Source organism: Haliotis asinina, chromosome 13 (genome assembly GCF_037392515.1).
Source record: "Haliotis asinina isolate JCU_RB_2024 chromosome 13, JCU_Hal_asi_v2, whole genome shotgun sequence".
Taxonomy (NCBI): Eukaryota; Metazoa; Mollusca; class Gastropoda; order Lepetellida; family Haliotidae; genus Haliotis; species Haliotis asinina.
Window position 1 is genome coordinate 24,612,613 of NC_090292.1, and position 14,591 is coordinate 24,627,203.

General features: G+C 39.4%; 1 pseudogene; it reads left to right on the plus strand.

Annotated features, from left to right (window-relative positions):
* The first annotated feature begins 12,848 nt into the window (after positions 1 to 12,848).
* Positions 12,849 to 13,843, plus strand: LOC137259460 (uncharacterized; annotated as a pseudogene).
* Positions 13,844 to 14,591: the final 748 nt, after the last annotated feature.

The window sequence follows — 14,591 nt, forward strand, 5'->3', positions numbered from 1 at the left end:
CACCGGGATCCCCTCCTCCACCGACGCAGGGCCGCAACCCACGGCAAACGGATTGGTGGACCAAATATCCCCCCAGGGTCCAATACGGGGGTGTCGGCGATCTCTGAGCATTACCTAGCACCCACCACGAGGAGGGAGCTTGACCCGGGTGCCCCGGAGATAATGGATATGTTTAAAATGTTACAAATGACCAAGAAATTGATTACATGAAAATAGACGGAACAAAATAGGAAATTCAGAAGAAACAGAACGGAAAAAGGAAAAAAGAATCAAACAACTTTGGAGCTACGATGAGATTGTCTAGAGAAAGGTTGAAAAAGAACGGAATTGAGATACAAATGAGGAACATCGTTGAGGAGAAAGAAAACAGAGAACTTAGAAAACTTGATAAACAAGAAAGACGGACACTCATCGACCATATGCCAAGCCGTGATCCATCCAATATCCACCAGTACCTCGGTGTCCTGTTGATCCAGCATACGCTCATTGTCATGAATCAGTAACTCGAACCAGTCTTGTCCCCACTTACTGCATTGCACCAATAACCATTTTCCTTGTCATGGTCAGAACCATAGGCAGTGTCACTTAAGAAGAGTGAGTCAGTTAATATTTAACGTCACATCGGCAATATTTCAGCCATATCGTAACGAGAAAGTTAATACTGAAATGCAATGTATACGTGTATCATAAAAACCTGTCGTCAAAGGGCAGTAAAATAGAATATCACACTTTAAAACGAGTGTGGGAAGTTAAAACTAAATATCACTATTTAGACAAGACAATATAAAATACGGGCTATATATTACCAACAACTAAATGTAGATCCCCATACTAGGGACCATGAGGACTTACAGTACATTTGCTTCCTGCATGGACGCTAGCTTGATTTACATCATCCCTTCAGCCGCTGCTGAGTTTAAGAAATGGTAGTCAAAATTAGAATAACAAGAATACTACTTTCAAAAACTCGGTAGACTTTCTTTCGAATTTACCGCAATGTCCCTAGTATGGTGATCTGCCTTCAGTTGTTGTCGAGCTATAATCCGTGTAAAGTCTAATTTAATTACTAGAATGTTTTCCTTTGCCATGCTAATCTATATCTGTGATGCCCTAGTATTTTTAGTGTCCATCGTGAAATCATATGCTCTTCTAAATGCTTTCATTTTCTCATTTCAATTGTTTTGATCACGATATGGCTGAGTAATTGCCGATATGACAATAATTATTAACTCACCCTCCTCACCCAAACAGTGCGTTCTCTGCGTACTAATGAACCCAGACTCAAAATTGAATTGTGGACGTATATCTTCATCGCTGTAATGTGAAGTCAATTTTACCTCTTCCCTATATGGGTAAATTTACCCAGGGGCAAAACACCAATAGGGGTAAAAGGAGTGGATATAAACAGGGCTTAAAGATCACAAGGTGTGTGTGGGGGGGGTGGGGGTGGGGGTTGGTTGGGGGGTATATAGGTATGGAGTTATAGCTATGAAGGCCTATGCAAAATACATCTACATTTCAGGAGACTAAATATATTTCGTTCGTATACAGGTTTGTCCAAACCTGAACTCGCGACAGCTGTTGGGGAAAATGAAAGCCATATGTTCACAATATAATATTATTTAGTTTTGTTTCCTTCTTTCTAGTTTTCGAGTTACAACCCTTGTTTTCATACACGATTCTGTCAATATCATTTGGTGTCGCTAGGTTGTAACCTACACACTATTTGTCATTCACTTGATATTCAGTTAGTGAATTTATAACAGGTATAATTAGTGGTAACACCACATAGATTACCCCTCAAAGGTTCCCATTTTGGCATTTCCTGTGTCTGCATCGATCAAGGGATCCATAACATGCTGATTGATTAATTACTTTTATGCGGATTAAAGTGACTAATGTCTACATACTCGTGAGTCAACGTGTATAAACCAAGTGAATTTAGCAACTGAAGAAATATATCGCGCAGTATTGTCACTTCGACCCCCACCTCGCTTCCGTGGAAGAACAGTTATGTTACAAGTTGTGTCATGCAAATCCTCTTGACCATGACTCAAATGCGTATTGTAACTATTCCTAACTATTCCTAACTATTTTAGAAAGTAGTTTTGATTGTCCAACTTGATGAAAACAAACAACAATCTTATTAATTCTAACGAACTTTGGTCGGTGACATCACAATTTTTGAAAATCTGTGCATGGCGACACCATCACCTGACCCCAAGGAGCAATTGACGGGAACTCAACTATTCGGCATTGTTGACGTCGAGAAATCAGCAAAATGATGAGCTTCCTACACATTTCCCATATAACTAACTGCAAAATCCTCATATAATGTCACTCTGGCTCTGGCTACAGAGTTACGTAACCTGTATGTGGTTTCGTTGGCGGTCGAGAGTGAAGCAGACCGCTTTTTTGGCAACTTTTAATCGCTTGGTATGAATTAGCGAGAATTTTTATTTTAAGTATGAGTTTGGTGTTCCGCATATGGCAAACCACAAGTCTTTCATATGCAATGGTTAAAAGAGTACAAAAATTTGAGTATAATTATTTCTTTAAGTTGGTGCACGTAAACAAGTGTTAAGTTACTAATGTAAAGTTAAAATATTAAAATAGTTATCTAGTTACAAAATCTGTTTCTTTAAAAATGCAATAACTAAATGTAAACTAATATTATTGAAAAATTGTTCCTAGGTCGTGATTTAAATTAGTTATCCCATGTAATGGCACACAGTTTCTTCTCGATTAGAAGATAACAGCTCTACTTTTTACAGCAGAAGCAAACGCCATATTAACAGTTCTCAAATATATCTAAAACAGTCTAAATACAACCAATTTACAACCTTTTCTGACTTTCTTTCTTGCCTTCAGGCGATTAAAAATCTTTCTTATGAACATCTACTTTTAACTGAAATTATTGAATTACATAGTGGTCTCACTACAGGCCAGTGGCACCCGTGGCGAGCCACCTCCTCGTGGTGGGTGCTGGGTAACGCCAAGAGCTCGCCGACACCCCCGTAGTGGACCCGGGGGGATATTTGGTCCACCAACCCGTTTGCCGTGGGTTGCGGCCCTGTGTCGGTGGAGGAGGGGATCCTGGTGGTTGAGGGCAATAGGGACCTGTAACCCTGTTCCTGTTGCTCAATACACCACTTTGGCCCTGACATCGCCTAGACGGGTGGTCGAATGGACCCGGTTCGACCAATCGGCTGGTCATGCCAAGCCCTGTGCGTGGATTATTTATGTAATTGCACAGATTTGATTTTGTACTGTTTCAATTTTGGCCTTGGCTTTTTCATTCATATAAAACTTTTAGATTTGAAAACCGATGTTAAGAACTTTGCCTAGAGTCTTATGCCCAGAAGGCGGTGGCTCATGGGCCAGTCTGGTGGATCGATTAATTTTGAATTGGTCTTCTGCTGGAGTATACCATTCCAGTATCCTTGGTGCTGCCAGTCGGAAAGCCACTGGTATATAGCATTGTCCATGTGATACTCGGTGGAGGGTGGGGAGCTGGGATGGTGAACTTTCTATTATTAATCATGGGTCAACCCAAAAAACATAAACGAGCACTAGATGAGTGTTTGTCCTCGGACGAGGACAGTGCTACAAACAGATTACCGGATACATGGAGTAGATTTTTGGTTGTATCTTCTACTAACGGTGAACCTCTAAAATTCAATCCATTTGCCACACCAAAAGCAATTTATGGACTTCTTGGGGATGTCCAAGCTGTTACAAAAAATAGATCTGGGTTTCTCCTCATTGTGTGTAAAACAGCGAAACAATCAGCTACCCTCATAGGTACAAAACAGCTTGCAAATACTGCAGTATCTGTTTCTCCCCATAAGTCTTTGAACAGCAGCAAAGGCATCTTGAGAGACAGAGACCGGTGGCTTGCCCACATGAGTGAAGCAGAAATCGCCACTGAACTACAAAATCAAGGAGTCACTCATGTCAAACGATTCACTTTTAAGAAAAATGGAGAAACTGTCAATCCAAATACTTATTTGATTTCTTTTTCACAACCGAAACATCCAAAGTATATCAAAGCTGGATATTGTAATATCGAGGTGGAGCAATATATTCCAAATCCACTTCGTTGTTACAACTGTCAAAAGTTTGGTCACGGTGCCCAATCTTGCAGGAATCGTGCAACATGCTACAGATGTGGTGAAGAAGATCATGAAGGTTCTGACTGTTTGTCTTCTCCAAAATGTCTTAATTGCCTGGGAGACCATATGTCTTCATCAAAGTCATGCGAAATCTGGAAACGTGAATATGAAATTATCAAAATCAAAACTCAAAAGAATGTCACCTATCATGAGGCAAAACGTTTAGTAAATGCAGCCTTGCCTCAGTCATCAAGTATAACATACTCTGCTGTCGTTGCTCGCCCTCATGCTAAATCTGTGCTGTCTGTTTCATGTCAGACAGATATCACCTGGGTTAAAGCTGACAAACAAACTTTACGTACATCAGATTCTGCTGGTGCTAAGAATCATGCCACATCAGCTTGTCAGACCGAGTCACAAACAATATCTCCTGCAGTGAAAAATCCTTGTCATAAAGTAGATTATAGACAAAAATCTGATCGAGTACTAAAGGGATCACGTGATCCTGTACAAGTCTATAACAAGTTTCAACTTTTAGAAGACATGGACGTCTCTCCTCATCCCCGTGCGCGAAACAGAAGCAGTTCACCTCGGAAGGGGAAAAGTCGGTCCCCAGTACTACCACCTGCTATCAAATGAACAATAATTCCTTAATCCAATGGAATTGCAGAGGACTTACGACCAATTTTAATGAAGTACAATTACTAGCACAGGATTATGGACCATCAGCATTTAGTTTTCAAGAAACGTACTTGAAACATACTGATAAGTTCGAACTGCGTTAATACCATTCTTATCATTCTTTTTCACCCCCTGGTGACAAAGCCACGGGTGGATCTTCCATACTGGTGAGACATGGTACTATTCATAGCCCTGTTCTTCTTAAAACCAATCTTCAGGCTGTTACTGTTCGTCTTACTTTACATATAACTCTCACTCTTTGTTCCTTGTATATCTCCCCTTCTTCCATTCTCCATCAGAATGATCTTCAAGATTTGTATGACCAATTACCAAAACCCTGTATCATAATGGGTGATCTCAATGGACATAACCCATTATGGGGAAGTCCTGATACCAACAGTAAAGGGAAAGAGTTTATATTTGATAATAATTTATGTATATTTAATGATGGTTCTGACACGTATTTGCATCCTGCAACGGGAACATATTCGTCTTTAGACCTGTCACTCACTGATTCAAACGTTTATAATGAGTTTGAATGGTCAGTCCATAATGATCTTTGTGGTAATGACCATTTTCCTACAGTACTTACAGCAGTTAACCCTTCCGATGATCCGCCTGTGACAAGATGGAATTTTTCAAAGGCCAATTGGCCATTATTTCAGGCCACCTGCCTTATGGAACTTAAACCAAACCTTTTCATGGATGTCCCTGATCCAATTAAAATGTTCTCAGACAAACTAAAACATATAGCTGATGAAACTATTCCTAAGTCCTCTGTAAATCCGCACATCCGTAAACCATGGTTTAATGATGAATGCAAACAGGCTAGGAAAAAGAGGAAGAAAGCAGAGAAATATTTTCGTCTTCATCCCACTGTTCATAACTTAAATAATGTAAACATCAGTGACGCTAAAGCTCGACGAACGTTTAAACACATAAAACGTCATACTTGGAAAAATTACGTTTCCAAAATGAATTCCCGTACTCCTATGTCAAGGGTATGGAATATGATCCAAAAAATTAAAGGCAAGGGTTCCAAATCCAGTAGTATTCAGCATCTCAAAAATGATAATAACATACTAACTGCAAAATCTGATATTGCAAACAAGTTGGGTGAAACTTTGGCTAAACATTCGTCCTCCTCAAATTATCATCCAAAAAAAGCCATAGTTGTTCCTATTCCAAAGCCTGGGAGGGATCATACAGATCCATCAAATTACCGACCTATTTCCTTAACTATTTGCAAAACCATGGAGCGAATGGTAAATAATAGCTTAGTTTGGTTTTTGGAAACCAACAATCTGATTAATGATATACAATGTGGTTTTCGTAAAAACCGAAGCACAATTGACCACTTTGTTCGGTTGGAATCATTTGTAAAAATTTCTTTCATTAGAAAACAACATGCAGTATCAATCTTTTTTGATCTCGAAAAAGCATATGATACTACTTGGAAGCATGGTATTTTGAAAGATTTATATTCTTTTGGGTTGAGAAGTCGCTTGCCTCAGTTTATATCCAATTTTTTAAATGACAGACAGTTTCAAGTACGTGTGGGATCAACCCTCTCAGACTATTTTCCTCACGATCAGGGTGTTCCACAAGGCAGTATTTTGTCTGTGACTTTATTTAGTATTAAAATCAATAGTCTTTCTAAGGTTTTCAGTGATTCAGTAGATGGATCACTATTTGTGGATGATTTTAATGTTTCTTGTAGAGGTAGAAATATGCATACAATAGAGAGGCAATTACAAATTTGTCTGAATAAAATTGAAAAATGGTCACTTGAAAACGGGTTTAAATTTTCTATAACAAAAACAAATTGTTTGCATTTCTGCAGAAAGTATAAACCGCATAAAGATCCAGAACTACTTTTAAATGGCACCCCCATCAAAGTTGTAAAGGAGGCCAAGTTCTTGGGTCTTATTTTCGACTCACATCTAACTTTTCTATCCCACATTAAATCCCTTAAAACTAAATGCCTAAAGGCACTTGATCTGTTAAAAGTTGTTTCCAATTCAAAGTGGAGACCAAATTACCCTACTCCACTTATACAGATCTCTCATCCGTTCGAAACTTGATTACGGCTCCATCGTTTATGGTGGAGCCTGTAAAAGCAACCTCAAACTACTTGATTCTATCCACCATCAAGGTCTAAGACTATGTCTTGGGTCATTTAGAACTTCTCCTATTGACAGTCTTTACGTCGAGGCCGATGAGCCATCTCTTACTCAACGGCGTATAAAACTCTCCTTACAGTATATAACAAAACTATATTCTAATGAAGCCAATCCTGCATTTAACTGTGTTTTTAATCCTCTTTATGAGGATCTGTACAAAAAAAGTCTTCTCTTGTTCCGCCTCTGGGACTTAGAGTGAAACCTTTTCTGTCTGCTTGCGGCATTGAGCTAGCCAATATATCTCCTCCCCGTCTACTTCCATCTGGGAGTTTGTTAGACCCGAAGTTGACCTAACACTGACAAGTTTTAAATTCTAATGAATCTAACCCTGCCTATAACTGTGTGTTCAATCCCCTTTATGAGGATTTGTATAACAAAAAGTCTTCTCTTGTTCCACCCCTTGCGCACAGAATTAAACCATTTATATCTGCTGCCGGTATTGAGCAGGAAAGTATATCGCCTTCCCGTCTCCTTTCTTCTCCTCCTTGGCAGTTGGTTAGGCCACAAGTTGACCTAACATTAACTGCATTTAAAAAATCAGAAACAAATGAATTACAACATAAACAAGAATATAATCAGTTAAAAAGTAAGTATAATACATACAAATCTTTATTTACAGATGGGTCCAAGGATGGTGGCGCAGTGGCTTGTGCCACTGTCATTGGATCCAGAACAATATCTTCCAGATTACCAGATAATAGTTCTATTTTCACAGCAGAAGCAAACGCTATATTAACATCTGTTAAGTATATTGAAAGACATCCCCGACATAAACAGTATACTATCTATTCTGATTCTCTTTCTTGCCTCCAGGCAATTAAAAACATGCCATGTAAACATCCACTTTTAATAGAAATAATTGAATTGTATAATAATCTTGCTACTGGCCAATACGACATCGTATTCTGTTGGTTACCCAGCCATGTAGGCATTTCTGGGAATGTGATGGCCGATCTTGCTGCCAAGGCGGCACTCAACAAGTCTGTAACACCACTTCGTATTCCGTACTCAGATTTTAAACCTACTATTAGATCTTATATACGTGATCTGATGCAAAAGAAGTGGGACACTCAAGTGGGTATAAATAAAGTACATGCAATAAAACCCTACATTGGTTACACCTACTTCGGTTGACAGTCCAGATTTGAAGAGGTCATTATGCGGCGATGTCGTACTGGCCACACCAGATATACACATGAATACCTTTTGAAAGGTGAGGATCCTCTGTTCTGCATCCCTTGTGATGAAAGAATCAGTCAAGCATATCTTGCTTGACTGTGTTGAGTATTTCATCACAAGGGGTCAGTATTTTAATTCACAAACTATGAAGGATATTTTTAACAGTGTTAGTTTTCATTTAATTATTGCATTTTTAAAGGAATTAAATTTGTTAACTGAACTGTAAATAGATAAATATTTTAAAATTGGAAGATTAAATTTGTAACTCAAATTGTTAGTGGCTGTACCCTCAAAGGGGGTTGAAGTACCGTCAAACAATTGTCCTCCTGAGAGGGTACGTAAGTCCAGACACATTCGAAGTAAATTCAGTTTTCCAGCCTTTTAGTCGTAGAATAAGTGTGTTTTTACTTTATGGCTAGATTTGTCTAAATTGCTAATAGCTGAAGGGATGATGTAAATCCAGCTAGGGTCCATGCAGGAAGCAAATGTACTGTAAGTCCCCATGGTCCTTAGTATGGTGATCTACCTTCAGTTGTTGGCAACCTATAGCTCATTTTGATATTGTACTGTCCTCTTTGATACATTGTTTTAGGTCTATCCACTAGTTTTATATTCTATTCTGTGATATTCTAGTCAGTTTTACTGTCCTTCGCTGACAGGGTTTTGCAATGTCCGTGCATTCATTTGTATTTTATTCGTTCTCGTCACGATATGGCTGCAATATTGCCGATGTGACGTTAAATATTAACTCACTCACTACTACAGGCCAGTACGTCATCGTCCTTTGCTGGTTACCTCTCAAATCTAATGATTACATAATGATCTTGCTACTGGCCAGTGTGACGTCGTCTTTCATTGGTTACCCAGCCAAGATGGCATTTCTGAAAACATGATGGCAGCACTCAACAAATGTAGATGTTATATCTGATACAGAAGAAGTGGGACACTGAAGTAGGTGTCAATACATTACATGCAATAAAACCCTGCACTGGTTACACCTACTTGGGTTGTCAGTCCAGATTTGAGAAGCTCATTGTGCGACGATGTCGCTTGGCCATACGCGATATAAACGCGAACACTTGTTAAAAGGTGATGATCCTCCGTTTTTATCCCTTGCAATGAGTTGAGTTGGGCTTAACGGCACATCTTTCAGTCCAGCCATATGGTGACGAGATCAATTTTGCATGAATTACCATTCAAAGTCCATGGTCCAAAAGTGCCCTATTTCAAAAACATACCCTTTCATTTCACTACCATTTAAAAACAGGAAATGACATAGCACTAAATACACAAGCAAGCATATGATACAGGTCAACTGTCCTCAGGTAATCTATGATACGCACTTACAGGGAAAACAGATCTTTCAGATTTCTCACATCTTAATGGGACTTACTTGCAACAGATAGGTTTACACAGTCAAGCAACATATGTGTGATGGTGAACACTTCATGGGAGATACATCCCCATCCGTTTTCAGCAGATAGTCCTTAGTAAATCGGCTGTGGCCAGTACGACATCGCCGCAAAAAACATTTCATCATGTCTTGCCTGACAACCCAAGTAAGTATATCCAATTGTTCACTTCAGTCCATGAAGTGTATTTCTTCCTACCTGGGTGTGTAACCGTTTTTTGCTTAGGGTCCTGAGAATAAGTTATGACAGTGGGTTTGAAGTCAGTGTACGGCATCAGCAGTGCAGAGAAGTACTTATCAAGAACTGCAGCATCGGTCTTCGTTTTAGCTGCAATGCTGACGTGACCTGGCAACCAGTAGAAAACGTCCAAGATGATAGGGTGACAGAGTAACATTCTGAAATGCTTGACGGCAAGATAATGAGTCTGTTAAAACGATATTATTTTTCGAATGGTTCTGGTGTTTCATGTAGGGCAAAGCTGTGAATATAGCCTTGGCCTCGCAGTGAAGATGGAACTGTTGTCTGAGATTCTTCAGGAGACAGTGGATCCAATGACAAATTGGCAACCTGGCCATCATCGTTCGATCCATCTGCCAGAGCGTTGAAGATAAAAACCAGTAAGGTGCTATTGTGTTGAGATCAATTTTACCTGCTGATATGTGGGGTTGTGGTCGCTTCCACAAAGGTCATCATGGACCCACCATTCAGACTCGTTTAGAAGATTAGAATCAGTAAGTGATAGATCGAGAACAGAGTAAGTTCCAGAACCTTTCTCTTGTTGATTGTGTCAGTACTACGCCACTAGGGGCTTATGACCGTTGAAGTCGTCCATGATTATAAAGGGTTTTGTAAAAATATGTATGTTTTGAAGATCTGATAGGCAGTCAGTTGAGGATACAGGAAGATCGAGTGAACATAGTAAACGCTATGTTCAGAGTGATGCACACAGCTAAAGTTTGTAGGTTGGTGGAACAGGGCTGTGGGGGATGCCCTGCCTGAACAGGACAGAAGTGCCGTCTGTAGCTTTAACACCGAAAGGGTAAAAGGAGTGGTAGGAACTGCACCAATGGATGTCGAACTTATTGGTTCTTTTCGTTTTGGCAGATTTCTTGGAAAATCTTGGATGAATAACTGCAGTTTATTAAAATTATTCTGAAGTCCTCTGCAGTTCTGTTCAATCATGCTTTGTGGATTCATGGTTCTTCCAATGGCGATCGAGGATTGGGATTTGGCAGTTGCTCTATCTGCCTTAGTTTCTGCAGTTTCTTTTCTTTCTTTTCCGTTTCATGCTTTGGACGTGCGGGTGTTTGTGCATCAGAGGTTTTTATCGGCTGAGATAGGCTGAGAAAATGTGACCCATGCCAGATCGGTCTGGCAAGAGATACTTGCAGTAGTCATAGGCAGACGAGAAACGGCAGAAGAGTAGAAGATGGTTGGAGGAGTTGCAGTTAAACTGGCGACCGTCTTCTTAGCATATTTGGTCCATCAACACGTTTGTCGTGGGTAGCGGCCCTGCGTCGGTGGACGACGGGATCCTGGTGGTTGAGGGCTCTGGGAGCACCGCTTCCCCTTTGTTCAACACACCACTTAAGCCCTAACTCCACCTAGACGGTTGGTTGAATGGGCCCAGTTCAACCAATCGGCTGGTCATGCCAAGCCCTATGCCCAGAAGACGGTGGCTCATGGGTCAATCTGCTAGATTCTTTATATTTTCTGCCGGAGTATATCACCTGGGTATCCTTGGTGCTTTGTAGCTGACCCGCTTGTGTTAAGCATTCTCCTTATGATACTCCAAGGAGTATGGGGGGCTCGGATGAAGTACCATTCCTCACTAACTATGGCGTCCGGAACTCCTATTACAAAGAATAACTTGACACTGATCCAGATGGAAACGACAAAGGACTGCCCACGTTCTCTGGCCACGTTTTCTCGTGATTCAGAGAAAGGATGACACCACAATAAAGTTGAAACCTTTTGGAATACAGGCACCCATGAAGAGCCACCTCCTCGTGGTGGGTGCTGGGTAACGCTAAGTGCTCTCCTCCCGTGTGGACCCGGGACAGAATGTGTCCACAGCACCCCATTGCTTGTCGTAAGAAAAGTTCTAAGTTAAAATCTTCCATCCATAACACTTCTGCGTTCTGGAAAGAGCTGAGAAGTCTGAATGCTACAAAGAGCCCACGTTGTCCACTAGACAAATCTTTACTGTATAATCATTTTAAAGGGTTGTTCACACCTAGAAATCTAGCTGACGATACCACTGAGAATGATGTTTTCTGTCCTGATGTGAATATTCCTTTAAATGATATTGATAGCTATATTCTTGAGTCCTCTATCACTGATGAGGAAATATGTTCATGTCTTTCCCATCTGAAAAATGGCAAGTCAGCGGGTAGTGATGGTGTAATTACTGAGCTGTTGAAATCATCTAAGCATGTTATTATGCCCTTTTTAAAGGTATTGTTTAATAAGATTTTTGATACAGGCGTTTTTCCCATGGCTTGGACGAAAGCAATAGTTATTCCTTTACATAAAAAGGGCGATCGCAAAAACCCAGATAATTACAGAGGGATTTCAATACTGTGCATGTTAAGTAAATTATATACGTCCATTTTAAATGTCTGCATCAGAACCTGGGCAAATATAAGGAGTAAAATTCCCGAAACACAAGCTGGTTTTAGACAAGGGTACTCTACGATTGATCATATTTTTACTTTACATGGTGTTATAGAAAAATGTCTAATTAAGAAAAGGAAAAAGTTATATGTTGCTTTTATTGATTTTAGAAAAGCCTTTGACTCAATTGACCGTCCTAAGTTATACAAGTGCTTATTCAAATCTGGTCTTCAGGGGAAAATGCTATCTGCTATCATGAGTATATATAGTTCAGTAACAGCCTGTGTTAGAGGTTATAATGGGTATACTGAATATTTTGATTGTCCAATTGGTTTAAAGCAAGGTTGTGTTCTTAGCCCCGTATTGTTTTCCTTTTTCATTAATGGATTATCAGATGACATATCTAGATATGGCAAATATGGAGTGCAGTTATTTCCCGACCTATTAGGAATAATGTTACTTATGTTTGCAGATGATGTTGTTCTTATATCTGATACAATTACAGGCTTACAGAATCAACTTAATATACTGCACAATTACTCTGAATATTCAAGTCTAGAGGTAAATTTAGACAAGACAAATATAGTTGTTTTTAGAAGGGGAGGGCGCTTAGCAAGGAATGAAAAGTGGTTTTTAAATGGCCAGCCAATAACAACATTAAGTACTTATAAATATCTGGGAGTTGTATTTTCGTCAACATTCAAGATGAGAAATTGCATCACTGATTTAGCATTGAGGGGCAAGCGGGCCTTAATGGAAGTAATAAGTAATTTAAATGGAATTGGAATAATAGACCCCAGTGTGTACTTCAAAATTTTTGATGCCCAGATACAGCCGATATTACTGTACGGAGCAGAAATCTGGGGAATGCATAGATTTTATGAAATAGAAAAGGTCCATTTAATAGCCTGCAAACGTTTCTTGAATGTCAGCCCTCAAACACCTACTGCTATTGTATATGGCGAATGTGGAAGATATCCTCTCTATATAAACGCATTGTGTAAAACTTTGAAATATTGGGTAAAGGTTATTCATATGCATGAAGATAGAATCCCCTTGAAAGTGTACAAAATGCAAGTGTATTACGATAACTGTGGCTACAAGACATATGCTTCTTACATAAGAGAAATACTTTTTGCACATGGGTTTGGTTACGTCTGGATGTCCCAGACAGTTGGTGACGCAGCTTTATTTTTAAGTACATTCAAGACTGTTGCAGTCAATATATTTTTTTCAATCATGGAACAGTACATTGAATAACAGTTCACGATACCATATGTACCGTGAGTTTAAAAGTCTGTTAACTCCAGAAAAATATTTATCATGTATATTGGACAAAAAGTTTCGAAATATTTTGACCAAATTCCGATGTGGATTATTAAGGCTAAAGTATAATGAAGGTAGATGGTTGAATGTCGAGGTTGCTGAACGTAGTTGCCCTCTGTGTAATCTAGGTGTAGAAGACGAGTACCATTTCATCTTTATATGTACTGAATATAACGCACTAAGATTAAAATACTTGCCATGTATATATCAGAAACAACCAAACTACTATAAATTTAAGTCTCTGTTATCAACGAACAATGAAACAACTTTAAGAAATTTATGTAAATATATCTATCATGCTTATAAAAGCAGGACAATCAAACTTCAATAATTTTTCTTCAAACCACCGGTTCGTACATTTTAACCATATATTTACATTTGTGTGTATATATGTTTATATCACAATGTTATATTTATAGTGACAAGAATCTGTTAATACAATCCACATGTACCATTGATATGTATACCCTGTAATATTTAACTTATATTTTTAACAATTGCGTGTATATTGTATATGGGCCTGTGGCCTACGTACGGAATAAAAAAAAAATATTTGACTTGACTAAATTGGGCAACCTCTTTGCGGTGGGTTGCGTCCCATTTAGGTGGAGGACAGCATCCTGGTGGTTGAGAGCAGTTGGGCTTTTAACTGCATTCCATTTGCCCGAAACACCACTACGGCCCTAACTTCACCAAACGGGTGGTTGAATGGGCCCGATTCAACCAATCGGCTGGTCATGCCAAGCTCTGTGCATGGACTATGTATGTAAATTTGATTTGGAATTGTTGTGAATTTTGCTCTTGGCACTACTGTTGATGTGTAACTTTTTTGATTGTGAAATATACAAATTATGATGATGTGAACTTTGTCTAGAGTTTTGTGCCAGAAGGCAATGGCTCATGGGCCAATCTGGTAGACTAATTAGTTATAATTCTTCTACTGAAGTATATCATCCGGGCATCCTTGGTGCTGCAAGCTGGAGGCCCGCTTTCTTTAGCATTGTCCTTGTGATACACAGTGGTGGGTGGGCAGCTCGGATGATGAACCAAATTAGACTAACCATGGCTTATGACATAAC